Consider the following 15,125-nt stretch of genomic DNA (forward strand, 5'->3'; position numbering starts at 1 on the left):
TACTGGAACCATACTCAAGAAGGGCACTGGGAGTAGGTATGGCAATTATAACAAGAGCGCAGAATGTTGATCAATGCAAGTAAGGCAGACAAGAGGAGGAATCATTCTGAGGATGCCCTAGCACAGTAAAATCTTATATATATAAATCATTGGTCTGCTTGTCTGTCCAGTTATGCATTCAGACACCCCTGCACCGATTGTGATGAAACCAACGCGAGATGGTCCAGTTGAATCCTGTCCAGGTTTTAGGGAGATTAGGGTCCCAGTAGAACCTCCCGTTGGTGTACGCTGGGCAGAACTTTGACCTGGCGAGCCTGTCCTGGTCCTTCCACTAGATGGATTTCAATGACATTTAATCTAAAAACAAAAATGACACTGGGCAGCCACCTAATGGGTGTGTTGGAAGACCTGCTAAGCTTCTAATTATTTTGAAAAGGTTGACAGTTACATCCAACTCATTGATAACTTAATAGCTTGAAGATTTAAACCCAGGCAACGGCAGGTACTTCAGCTAGTAATTAATAAAACAGGATCTTTATTCTTAAGATTATTTGCAGAATTGCCTTTCTTTCAATGCCACAGCTTTTGTCTCTCAGTACTTATTGTGGCGGGTACAGCGTGCACTGAAAATTAGAGTGCACTACATTTGTGCACGTCAAATTTAGATTCAGACACATACCTAACTTAAAATTACCTGGACTGAATAAAGATGTAGTTAGTGGCACACTATACAATTAAACACCTGTGTGATTACGATGGATCAGTTGCAAATTGCATTACAAGTTACTTCTTGCTGCTATAGGTGGAAAATTAAGTTTATTATGCGGGGACCCTTCTTATAATCAGATGTGGTGTAATAGACTTCGTGCTAGATGCATCTTTTTAAAAAAATTTGGACATATTTTAATATAACAACTGTGAATATGTAATAATTGTCAGGCTAAAAGTAATGTAGGCATTCAATAAAAAAATCCTAATATGTGGAAGATGGTTCTCATAATATATTGGTAAATTATGTCATTACTTTTTTTCAAAAAGATAATTAAGAGAATAGATAGTATATTTGTTTTACAATCCTTGGTTCAGCAGGTATACTTTATGCATTTATCTAATATTTTGACATGCTTGTAGGACACACGAGGAAAGCGTGAAGGTCTCTTCCACACGGGTCACATATAGACATGTAAAAAATATCTAACACAAAGGGGTAGAGGGGTTTGGGTCAAAACTTATCTTCCAGGTCTGGTGGCTTGTAAACAAAAGAAAATGTGCTACATATACAGCAGTGTGTATGTCCAAGTTGTGGCCAGTGTTCCTACATGTGTAAGTTACTGTACATTATGAATTATTGTGCACCATTTTCATGGAGAGGCTTATGGCATGGTATCAGCACTAAATAGGTTATTGAAATAATTAGATCACAAACAGTGCAAGACAATGGGGTATATTTACTAAACTGCAGGTTTGATAAAGTGGAGATGTTGCCTATAGCAACCAATCATTTTCTAGCTGTTATTTTGTAGAATGCACTAAATAAATGATGTCTATAGCAACCAATCAGATTCTAGTTATCATTTATTTAGTGCATTCTACAAAATGACAGCTAGAAAATGATTGGTTGCTATAGACAACATATCCACTCTTACAAAGCCGCAGTTTAATAAATATACCCCCATGAGTGTGCTGGTCCGGCCGGCTGCCTGGATCAGTCACCCCCTCCTGGGTCCTCCATTGCTGGGGGAGAACCTTGGTCGGCATAGCAATTACAGGTAAAGTACAGACTTGATATACTAAACATTGAGATGTTTTTGAGAAAGTTAAGCAAGCAAAGCAACAATAAAGATGTAGTAATTTTAATGGAGAAATAAATAACTAGTTTATTACAACCTTACCTCTGTGATATATACAAAAAAAAGCTGCTTTCAGTATGTTTTGTTTACATCACATTATGTACTTCTTACTAAGTATTCAAATATACAGAATATTACAACGTTCAGCTGTCTGTAATATGTAACAGCACACACAAATGTCTGATAACGTCCATTTAAAATATCAGGTAATATATCCCACTTGCTGGTCCTCATCGTAACAAGCTACAACATAACTATCACTCTTCGCAGTAATTTCATCAGGCATTATCAGGTGGATAATAACATGAAGTTCGAGAGTAGAAATAAAATAATAAACTGTCTCTATTAGGTTTCTTGCTTTCTCCTTCGTTAATATCGCTTGATGGACGGACACTTTAAAATGGGAATCCCATAACAGTCCGCTCCAGAACGTGTCTTTTTACCCTCTGGGAGTCACAAGCACTATTTGAACTCTTCCTTAAACAGATGAGTTTTCAGCAGGATCCTGCAGTTAGAGACGATACTTGACAGACAGATATTCTGTTGAACATTTCCACGGGCAGCATTCAAGAAGGGTCATAGTCCTGAGAGCGGAGGTAACCTGGGAGAAGCAAATAAAAAAAGCGTCAGCGTAAGCAGAGGGTTGGTATGTACAGAGATTGTGAGAATAGATATAAGTGGAAATGGATAGGACAGCACTAAATACTTTTGTAGTGACAAGATGATTTCAGTAAGACAACAGTAATTAATGACGGAGACTATAGAGGTTATTTCTGCAGCACTATTTGAATGGATTGTAGGAGACAAAGATATCATTACAGTAGTCTGGACAGTATGTAACAAAAATTGCTTTGTAGTATAAGAGAAAATGTTTTATTTCTGAAAGAGTAATCAGGGAAATAAAACACAGAATAAATAATAGGATTTTTATATATAGTCCCCTGGGAGACACTGCATGACTGGTCCCTACACTATACCCCAATGTTTCCCAGACACTTTAAGACATCCTAGAAGTTCACCGTAGCTCTACCCCCTCTATACTACTCTCCCTATAGGCCTTCAATTTATGTTTAACCCTGAAGAGGAGTAGACAGGCTCAAACATTAGCGATCATGGGTGGGCAGATGATGCCAATTTCTTATCAGCAGACTTGGCGACTGGGCACCTAGCAGACAGGAGGAAAAAACAGGAGAGAAACCTGGGCACCTTAGCTTTTGGTACATTAACAGGAAGAAAAGCACTTTTTCCTCCTGTCACCCAACTAATAATATTGTCGAGCTACGGCCAAAACAGGACACCCACAGAAAATGCAAGTGACTCAAGAGTCTTCTTAGACTGCCTGCGAACCCCAGTACCGACTTTGGCCGGGTCCTGTGGAGGAATCCAGCATTGTGAGTGTGGGCATTAGAGTAAACACCACCTCGTTACCTCCATTCTTATGCTCAGAGCGTTAGACAATCATCCAAGCTGTGACATTAAAGTCGTAGACTTTGGAGACCACCCCAGTAATAAAATTCTAAACTAAAGGCCTAACAGGAGAGTGGTATACAACAGGAGTAGTGTCAGTGAACTTCTAGAATGTCTTATATTGCCCTTTCGCCTGGTCCCTACCGTATCCTCCAATGGTTCCTGGTGTCCCACAATGAATGCCTGAAAAATAGCCAAATTTAAAAGTTATGGATAAGTGAGAAAGCTGAAGTATGCCACCTAAAAAAGTGTGTAGAAAACTGGATGTATTGTTATTTTTGTGAGATAATTGAGAAAAGTCTTTTATGTACAGTGTTGTGACAAAAGCAATTATACTCATGGCCTGTAATGAAAATATCATCTGAGTAAAATGTGGTTTTGTTTATTAAAGATTACTGCATCTAGTCACAACATCTATGGCAATAACGGTCTCTGTATTATTATCTCACTTGCCGGTAAGGTTCTACTCCTCTTTCAAATAAAAAGTACCTTGTTTCATTCTGAAGTAAGAGGCGTCAGGATTGAGGCAGCGGGGCCTGTGAGGGAAAAGCTGGTGGGCGGCAGTGAGACACGATTGTGGGCAGGGGGCCTGTGAGGGAATGAGCACCTGTCATGGGGAATAGCAGATAAAAGATGGTGAGTGTTGTCAGGGTATTGTTGGTTGAGGAGGGGCTGTGTGGGGAAGAGGCTTCTCCCTCACATGCCCCTTCTGCCCACATGCTTTACTCACACATGCCCCCCCCCCCCTCTGTGCCCTGCAGCTTCCATCACACATGCCCCCCTATGCCAAGAGAGAGACACACACATATTACCATGTGACCCCTATGTCAAACAGCTTCCACCACACATGCCCCCTGTGCCAGCCCTGCATCCACCACACATGCCCCCTGTGCCAGCCCTGCATTCACCACACATGCCCCCTGTGCCAGCCCTGCTTCCACCACACATGCCCCCTGTGCCAGCCCTGCTTCCACCACACATGCCCCCTGTGCCAGCCCTGCTTCCACCACACATGCCCCCTGTGCCAGCCCTGCATCCACCACACATGCCCCCTGTGCCAGCCCTGCTTCCACCACACATGCCCCCTGTGCCAGTCCTGCATCCACCACACATGCCCCCTGTGCCAGCCCTGCTTCCACCACACATGCCCACTGTGCCAGCCCTGCTTCCACCACACATGCCCCCTGTGCCAGCCCTGCATCCACCACACATGCCCCCTGTGCCAGCCCTGCATCCACCACACATGCCCCCTGTGCCAGCCCTGCTTCCACCACACATGCCCACTGTGCCAGCCCTGCTTCCACCACACATGCCCCCTGTGCCAGCCCTGCATCCACCACACATGCCCCCTGTGCCAGCCCTGCATCCACCACACATGCCCCCTGTGCCAGCCCTGCATCCACCACACATGCCCCCTGTGCCAGCCCTGCATCCACCACACATGCCCCCTGTGCCAGCCCTGCTTCCACCACACATGCCCCCTGTGCCAGCCCTGCTTCCACCACACATGCCCCCTGTGCCAGCCCTGCTTCCACCACACATGCCCCCTGTGCCTGCCCTGCTTCCACCACACATGCCCCCTGTGCCAGCCCTGCATCCACCACACATGCCCCCTGTGCCAGCCCTGCTTCCACCACACATGCCCCCTGTGCCAGTCCTGCATCCACCACACATGCCCCCTGTGCCAGCCCTGCTTCCACCACACATGCCCACTGTGCCAGCCCTGCTTCCACCACACATGCCCCCTGTGCCAGCCCTGCATCCACCACACATGCCCCCTGTGCCAGCCCTGCATCCACCACACATGCCCCCTGTGCCAGCCCTGCATCCACCACACATGCCCCCTGTGCCAGCCCTGCATCCACCACACATGCCCCCTGTGCCAGCCCTGCTTCCACCACACATGCCCCCTGTGCCAGCCCTGCTTCCACCACACATGCCCCCTGTGCCAGCCCTGCATCCACCACACATGCCCCCTGTGCCAGCCCTGCTTCCACCACACATGCCCCCTGTGCCAGCCCTGCTTCCACCACACATGCCCCCTGTGCCAGCCCTGCATCCACCACACATGCCCCCTGTGCCAGCCCTGCTTCCACCACACATGCCCCCTGTGCCAGCCCTGCTTCCACCACACATGCCCCCTGTGCCAGCCCTGCATCCACCACACATGCCCCCTGTGCCAGCCCTGCTTCCACCACACATGCCCCCTGTGCCAGCCCTGCATCCACCACACATGCCCCTGTGCCAGCCCTGCTTCCACCACACATGCCCCCTGTGCCAGCCCTGCATCCACCACACATGCCCCCTGTGCCAGCCCTGCTTCCACCACACATGCCCCCTGTGCCAGCCCTGCATCCACCACACATGCCCCCTGTGCCAGCCCTGCATCCACCACACATGCCCCCTGATTCCACCACACATGCCCCCTGTGCCAGCCCTGCTAGGTGCCCAGTCGCCAAGTCTGCTGATAAGAAATTGGCATCATGGTGTTCTGCCCACCCATGATCGCTAATGTTTGAGCCTGTCTACTCCTCTTCAGGGTTAAACATAAATTGAAGGCCTATAGCAGTGGTTCCCAAACTTTTGCAGTTCGCGGCACCCTTAGAGTCTCCAAATTTTTTCAAGGCACCCCTCCAAAATAATTATTGAGCAGTCCTGTTTTAGAAGTAGTTGGGTCAAAAAATTGTAATAAGTATTTAGGTCAGGACAGAAATACTTATTTAGTTGTATGCAAAAATGCCCCCTCTGCATCCAGACACTCTGCCATTAGGCACTCTGCCCCCTCTGCATCCAGACACACTGTCCCCTCTGCATCCAGACACACTGCCCCCTCTGCATCCAGACACACTGCCCCCTCTGCATCCAGACACACTGCCCTCTCTCACACTGCCCCCTCTGTCACGATGCCCCCCCTCCTCTGCCCTCTCTCACGATGTTTCCCTCCTCTGCCCTCTCTCACGATGTCCCCCCTCCTCTGCCCTCTCTCACGATGTCCCCCCTCCTCTGCCCTCTCTCAAGATGTCCCCCCTCCTCTGCCCTCTCTCACGATGTCCCCCCTCCTCTGCCCTCTCTCACGGTGTCCCCCCTCCTCTGCCCTCTCTCACGATGTCCCCCTTCCTCTGCCCTCTCTCACGCTGTCATCCTCCTCTGCCCTGTTGTGCCCGCTGTCACCCTCCTCTGCCCCTGTTACACTCCTCTGTCCTGTTGTGCCCCGCTGTCACCCTCTTCTGTCCGCTGTTACACTCCTCTGCCCTGTTGTGCCCCGCTGTCACCCTCCTCTGTCCTGTTGTGCCCCGCTGTCACCCTCTCTGCCCCGCTGTCTCCCTCCTCTGTCCTGTTGTGCCCCGCAGTCTCCCTCCTCTGTCCTGTTGTGCCCCGCTGTCTCCCTCCTCTGTCCTGTTGTGCCCCGCTGTCACCCTCCTCTGTCCTGTTGTGCCCCGCTGTCACCCTCCTCTGTCCTGTTGTGCCCCGCTGTCCTGCTGTGCCCCGCTGTCACGCTCCCTCTCACTCCTCTGCCGCGCGCCAGCCATAGAATAAAAAGAAAGAACACAGAAACTTACCAATCTGTCGGGCGCCGGGACCCAGCAGACTCCTGCTGGGTCCCGGCGCCCGACAGATTGGTAAGTTTCTGTGTTCTTTCTTTTTTTCAATGCTTGGCCCGCGGCACCCCAGTGACAGCGCCGCGGCACCCCTGGGAGCCGCGGCGCACAGTTTGGGAACCGCCGGCCTATAGGGAGAGTAGTATAGAGGGGGTAGAGCTACGGTGAACTTCTAGGATGTCTTAAAGTGTCTGGGAAACATTGGGGTATAGTGTAGGGACCAGTCATGTAGTGTCTCCCAGGGGACTATATATAAAAATCCTATTATTTATTCTGTGTTTTATTTCCCTGATTACTCTTTCAGAAATAAAACATTTTCTCTTATACTACAAAGCAATTTTTGTTACATACTGTCCAGACTACTGTAATGATATCTTTGTCTCCTACAATCCATTCAAATAGTCGCTGCAGAAATAACCTCTATACTCTCCGTCATTAATTACTGTTGTCTTACTGAAATCATCTTGTCACTACAAAAGTATTTAGTGCTGTCCTATCCATTTCCACTTATATCTATTATCACAATCTCTGTACATACCAACCCTCTGCTTACGCTGACGCTTTTTTTATTTGCTTCTCCCAGGTTACCTCCGCTCTCAGGACTATGACCCTTCTTGAATGCTGCCCGTGGAAATGTTCAACAGAATATCTGTCTGTCAAGTATCGTCTCTAACTGCAGGATCCTGCTGAAAACTCATCTGTTTAAGGAAGAGTTCAAATAGTGCTTGTGACTCCCAGAGGGTAAAAAGACACGTTCTGGAGCGGACTGTTATGGGATTCCCATTTTAAAGTGTCCGTCCATCAAGCGATATTAACGAAGGAGAAAGCAAGAAACCTAATAGAGACAGTTTATTATTTTATTTCTACTCTCGAACTTCATGTTATTATCCACCTGATAATGCCTGATGAAATTACTGCGAAGAGTGATAGTTATGTTGTAGCTTGTTACGATGAGGACCAGCAAGTGGGATATATTACCTGATATTGTAAATGGACGTTATCAGACATTTGTGTGTGCTGTTACATATTACAGACAGCTGAACGTTGTAATATACTGTATATTTGAATACTTAGTAAGAAGTACATAATGTGATGTAAACAAAACATACTGAAAGCAGCTTTTTTTGTATATTTCAGAGCTAAGGTTGTAATAAACTAGTTATTTATTTCACCATTAAAATTACTACATCTTTATTGTTGCTTTGGTTGCTTAACTTTCTCAAAAACATCTCAATGTTTAGTATATCAAGTCTGTACTTTACCTGTAATTGCTATGCCGACCAAGGTTCTCCCCCAGCAATGGAGGACCCAGTAGGGGTGACTGATCCAGGCAGCCGGCCGGACCAGCACACTCATGGGGGTATATTTATTAAACTGCGGCTTTGTAAGAGTGGAGATGTTGTCTATAGCAACCAATCATTTTCGAGCTGTCATTTTGTAGAATGCACTAAATAAATGATAACTAGAATCTGATTGGTTGCTATAGACATCATTTATTTAGTGCATTCTACAAAATAACAGCTAGAAAATGATTGGTTGCTATAGGCAACATCTCCACTTTATCAAACCTGCAGTTTAGTAAATATACCCCATTGTCTTGCACTGTTTGTGATCTAATTATTTCAATAACCTATTTAGTGCTGATACCATGCGCCTCTCTGTGAAAATGGTGCACAATAATTCATAATGTACAGTAACTTACACACGTAGGAACACTGGCTACAACTTGGACATACACACTGCTGTATATGTAGTAGGGATGTGCACCGGCGACTTTTGAGGTCTCGTGTTTTGTGTTTTGGATCCAGATTTTCATTATTTTTGGGGTTCGGATTTGTCTCGCAAAACACTTGACGAAAGGTCTCGGTTCGGATTTAAGGTTTTGGATTCGGATTTTTTTTGAAAAAAACATAAAAAGTTTAAAAATCAAGTTTTTGGGCTTATTTTCACTCCTACGCTATTATTAACCTCAATAACATTCAATAACAAGCATTTCCACTAATTTACAGTGTATTCTGAACACCTCACAATATAGTTATTAGTCCAAAACGTTGCAACGAGGTATCTTTCTGGACTGCGTAGAGGAGTGGGTCACCACAATATATATAATAAGAAAACCATCAACTTGTATGATTCGCACCAATAAATGTACCTGGACTGTGTAGAGGAGTGGGTCACCACAATATATATTAAAAACCCTGAACTTGTATGATTCGCACCAATAAATGTACCTGGACTGCGTAGAGGAGTGGGTCACCACAATATATATTAAAAACCCTGAACTTGTATGATTCGCACCAATAAATGTATCTGGACTGCGTAGAGGAGTGGGTCACCACAATATATATTAAAAACCCTGAACTTGTATGATTCGCACCAATAAATGTATCTGGACTGCGTAGAGGAGTGGGTCACCACAATATATATAATAAGAAAACCATCAACTTGTATGATTCGCACCAATAAATGTACCTGGACTGCCTAGAGGAGTGGGTCACCACAATATATATTAAAAACCCTGAACTTGTATGATTCGCACCAATAAATGTACCTGGACTGCGTAGAGGAGTGGGTCACCACAATATATATTAAAAACCCTGAACTTGTATGATTCGCACCAATAAATGTACCTGGACTGCCTAGAGGAGTGGGTCACCACAATATATATAATAAGAAAACCATCAACTTGTATGATTCGCACCAATAAATGTACCTGGACTGCCTAGAGGAGTGGGTCACCACAATATATATTAAAAACCCTGAACTTGTATGATTCGCACCAATAAATGTATCTGGACTGCGTAGAGGAGTGGGTCACCACAATATATATTAAAAACCCTGAACTTGTATGATTCGCACCAATAAATGTACCTGGACTGCGTAGAGGAGTGGGTCACCACAATATATATTAAAAACCCTGAACTTGTATGATTCGCACCAATAAATGTACCTGGACTGCGTAGAGGAGTGGGTCACCACAATATATATTAAAAACCCTGAACTTGTATGATTCGCACCAATAAATGTACCTGGACTGCGTAGAGTAGTGGGCACTAGGCACCACAATAAAAAATATATAGAAAACCTTCAACATGTCTGAATTACACCCAAAAATAGTATCTGGACTGCATAGAGGACTGGCCACTGGCCACCACAATATAATATATAGAAAACCTTCAACAGGTCAGAATTACACCCAAAAATAGTATCTGGACTGCGTAGAGTAGTGGGCACTGGGCACCACAATAAAAAATATATAGAAAACCTTCAACAGGTCAGAATTACACCCAAAAATAGTATCTGGACTGCATAGAGGACTGGCCACTGGCCACCACAATATAATATATAGAAAACCTTCAACAGGTCAGAATTACACCCAAAAATAGTATCTGGACTGCATAGAGGACTGGCCACTGGCCACCACAATAAAATATATAGAAAACCTTCAACAGGTCAGAATTACACCCAAAAATAGTATCTGGACTGCGTAGAGTAGTGGCCACTGGCCACCACAATATAATATATAGAAAACCTTCAACAGGTCAGAATTACCACCAAAAATAGTATCTGGACTGCGTAGAGTAGTGGGCACTGGGCACCACAATAAAATATATAAAAAACCTTCAACAGGTCTGCATTACACTGCACATACGGCTGCTCCTCCATCCTCTCCATCATATACATGTTGGAGTTTCAGCGTGTGACAACCTCTTGTTTTTGATAATGTCAGTGCAATTTGAATATTTTTCAATTTGCCCCACACCACTGAATGTACTTTATCTATGATACGCATCTATCTATCTTGACTGCGTAGTGTGGTGGCCCCGGTACACAATTTGGTACCGAGGCCACAATATAATTAAAAAACCCTCCACGGGTCAGAATTCCACCAAAAAAGGGTATGGACTGCGTAGTGTGGTGGCCCCGGTACACAATTTGGTACCGAGGCCACAATATAATTAAAAAACCCTCCACGGGTCAGAATTCCACCAAAAAAGGGTATGGACTGCGTAGTGTGGTGGCCCCGGTACACAATTTGGTACCGAGGCCACAATATAATTAAAAAATTGGGCATCAACTGTCGCTGTTGTTTAATATCTGATACACCTAAATATGGACTGCACAGTGCAGTGGCCCCGGTAGTAAATTTGGTCCTGGGGCCACAATACCTCTTCCAACTTCCAAGTGTAGTGTTTATAAAGACAGACAGCGTCGAAGTGTTATTAGTTGACTTTCTTAACCCTAAAATTGTCCCTGTTGCAAATATTCGTGCAATGGACAGTTACTTTTTTATTGAAAGACTCAAGCTTTCAAGTGTAGTGTTTATAAAATATAAACAACAATACAGTAGTTTTAGAGCACGTCAATACCTCTTGTTTTAAATTATGACAGGGCATTTTACTTTTGGTTTAATTTCTTGAATTTGTTTAAATTTGGTTTTACTTTTTGAACATGGCAAACGACTGTTGATTGGTCATATAATGCAAAAAAAAAAGTTTCAAGATGGAATTGTCCTTGGGCCCTCACACCCACCCTTATGTTGTTGAAATAGGACATGCACACTTTAACAAACCAATCATTTCAGCTGTTGGCATGTCACGGTCCTCTTCAGAGGACAATCTCCTGACCAGCAGGTCTTTGCACCGCTGTAGACTTGTGTCCGCCGGAAACAGAGACACAACATACACTTTAAACCGAGGATCGAGCACGGTGGCCAGAATGTATTCCTCTGACTTTAAAAGAGTGACCACCCTCGGATCCTGGCAAAGCGTACGAAGGGCTACATCCACAAGAGCTACATGCTTGGTGTAATCGCAATGGCTTACCAGCTCCTCCATCACTTTCTCCAGCTGCTTCTGCAACAGCCTGATCAGGGGAATGACCTGACTCAAGCTGGCAGTGTCGGAACTGACTTCTCGTGTGGCAAGTTCAAATGGCTGCAGAACCTTGCATAACACGGAAATCAGTCTCCACTGCGCTTGACTGAGGCGCATCCCCACTCCTTTGCCTATGTCGTAGGTGGCTGTGTAGGCCTGAATGGCCTTTTGCTGCTCCTCCATCCTCTGCAGCATATAGAGGGTGGAGTTCCAGCGCGTCACAACCTCTTGTTTGAGGTGATGGCAGGGCAGGTTCATGCTTTTTTGATGTGCCTCTAGTCTGCGGTAGGCACTGGCTGAATGCCGAAAGTGTCCAGCAATTTTGCGCGCCACCGCAAGCATCTCCTGCACACCCCTGTCACTCTTGAGGTAATGCTGCACCACCAAATTAATGGTGTGGGCAAAACATGGGACGTGCTGGAAATTGCCCATATTTAATGCCCGCACAATGTTACTGGCATTGTCTGACACCACAAATCCCCATGAGAGTCTAAGTGGGGTAAGCCACTGGGAGATAATTTCCCTCAGTTTCTCTAATATGTTGTCAGCGTTGTGCCTGTTATTAAAGCCTGTAATACACAATGTTGCCTGCCTTTGCACGAGCAGCCATTTTGTAGTTGCTGCTACTGATGCAGCTGTTGCTGTTGCTGCGGAAGGGGATGCATCTACCCAGTGGGCTGTCACAGTCATATAGTCCTTCGTTTGCCCAGAACCACTTGTCCACATGTCCGTGGTTAAGTGGACAGTGGGTACAACCGCATTTTTTAGAATACTGAGGACACTTGATCGTACTTCTCTGTATATTTTTGGTATCGCCTGCCTAGTGAAGTGGAATCTCGACGGGATTTGGTACCGGGGACACAATACCTCCATCAACCCTCTAAATCCCACTCCACTGATGGCGGACACCGGGCGCACGTCTAACACCAACATTGCATTTACAGCCGCAGTTATACGCTTTGCAATAGGGTGACTACTATCGTATTTTGTGGTCATGGCAAACGACTGTTGGACGGTCAATTGTTTTGTGAAAGACTTAGCGGTCTTACGACTTCCCCTCTGGGAAGATGACCGACTAACAGCAGCAACAGCAGCAGTGGCAGTAGTAGGCGTACCGCTGCAGGATTCCTCGGATGAATCCCGTATTGAGGAGGACTCAGTCTGGCTGCTGACTTGGGCTGCAGGACTGAATCTGATGGAGATTGTGGAGGAAGTTGACGAGGAGGGTGTTGCTGGTGTGTATCCAACTGGACCACGGGATTTAGGTGTCCCTGTACCGATGAGGGTCCTAGCCCCAGTTCCTGAACTAACCACTGAACTATGAAGGTTATTCAGGTGACGTATAAGGGAGGATGTTTCTAGGTGGGCAAGATCCTTACCCCTGCTTATTTGAGCTTTACATAAGCTACATATGGCCATACATTGGTTGTCTGGATTTGGATAAAAATAACTCCAGACCGAAGAGGTGCATTTTTTGGTCTTCTGACCAGGCATGACGATGGGCTTTTTCATCCCATGGACATCAGCTGTTTCCCCCCCTGGTGCCTCATTTACAATAACCACATCACCATCCTCATCATCAAGTTCCTCCACAGCGCCAGCTACATCATCAATAGGCTCCTCCCAAACCACCTCTTCCCGTACAGTGATGGGAAGGTCAGGCTTGACAACCACCAACATCCTTGGACTCGCCTTGGGGATTTGTGATAATTTCTCTTTAGAAGGCAGAGTTGTTTGCTGTTTTGTTGCTGACAGCATAACTCTCTTCAATTTTTTGTAGGGGGGGGGAGGAGGAGGAGGGCTAAGATCCGTGGGTGAAGCTGAACCACTAGTCATGAACACGGGCCAGGGCCTAAGCCGTTCCTTGCCACTCCGTGTCGTAAATGGCATATTGGCAACTTTACGTTTCTCCTCAGATGATTTTAAGTTTTTCTTTTTGCTACTTTTTCTTAACTTGGGCTTTTTGGATTTTACATGCCCGGTACTACGAGATTGGGCATCGGGCTTGGAAGACGACGTTGATGGCATTTCATCGTCTATGTCATGACTAGTGGCAGCAGCTTCAGCATTAGGAGGAAGTGGGTCTTGATCTTTCCCTACTTTATCCTCCAAGTTTTTGGTCTCCATTATATGTAGCACAAGATACTGCAGAATGTGTTAACTTGGTAATATTGCAGTACCAATGGACTTATACTGCTGGATTGCTTTTGCAAATTTGGTTATAATTACTTTTTTTAAAAAACAAAATAATTTTAATATTTTTTATAACTTTTTTTTTATTTTTTAAAAACTTGGGAATAATGGGGAAATAACTATGCCCTTAGAAGCACAGAGCACAGGACACAGCACCACTGGACTGAACAGGACACAGCACAGGACCCAGCAGCACTACGGAACTCAGCAGGACAGAGCACAGGACACAGCACCACTGGACTGATACTGCAGAATGTGTGAACTTTGTAATATTGCAGTACCACTGGACTTTTACTGCTGAATGTGTGAACTTGGTAATATTGCAGTACCAATGGGCTTATACTGCAGGATTGGTTGTGCAAATTTTGCGGTAATTAAAAAAAAATTTAATTAGTTTTTGGTATTTTTTTAAATAACTTTTTTTTATTTTTTTAAACACAGGGGAATATTGGGGAAATAACTATGCCTTTAGAAGCACAGAGCACAGGACACAGCACCACTGGACTGAACAGGACACAGCACAGGACCCAGCAGCACTACTGAACTCAGCAGGACAGAGCACAGGACACAGCACCACTGGACTGATACTGCAGAATGTGTGAACTTTGTAATATTGCAGTACCACTGGACTTTTACTGCTGAATGTGTGAACTTGGTAATATTGCAGTACCAATGGGCTTATACTGCAGGATTGGTTGTGCAAATTTTGTGGTAATTAAAAAAAAAATTAATTAGTTTTTGGTATTTTTTTAAATAACTTTTTTTTATTTTTTTAAACACAGGGGAATATTGGGGAAATAGCTATGCCCTTAGAAGCACAGAGCACAGGACACAGCACCACTGGACTGAACAGGACACAGCACAGGACCCAGCAGCACTACTGAACTCAGCAGGACAGAGCACAGGACACAGCACCACTGGACTGATACTGCAGAATGTGTGAACTTTGTAATATTGCAGTACCACTGGACTTTTACTGCTGAATGTGTGAACTTGGTAATATTGCAGTACCAATGGGCTTATACTGCAGGATTGGTTGTGCAAATTTTGTGGTAATTAAAAAAAAATTTAATTAGTTTTTGGTATTTTTTTAAATAACTTTTTTTTATTTTTTTGAACACAGGGGAATATTGGGGAAA

The 15,125-nt window shown here is 45.2% G+C and overlaps 1 long non-coding RNA gene across 1 annotated transcript; it reads right to left on the bottom strand.

The window, feature by feature from the left end:
- Window positions 1-1,870: 1,870 nt before the first annotated feature.
- Window positions 1,871-3,907, bottom strand: LOC142142937 (uncharacterized). The gene is made up of 3 exons (XR_012689410.1): window positions 3,807-3,907; window positions 3,462-3,500; window positions 1,871-2,451 (listed from the first exon to the last, which is right to left on the bottom strand). It is a non-coding gene; the product is annotated as an uncharacterized LOC142142937 (long non-coding RNA).
- Window positions 3,908-15,125: the final 11,218 nt, after the last annotated feature.

Source organism: Mixophyes fleayi, chromosome 3 (genome assembly GCF_038048845.1).
Source record: "Mixophyes fleayi isolate aMixFle1 chromosome 3, aMixFle1.hap1, whole genome shotgun sequence".
Classification (NCBI taxonomy): domain Eukaryota; kingdom Metazoa; phylum Chordata; class Amphibia; order Anura; family Limnodynastidae; genus Mixophyes; species Mixophyes fleayi.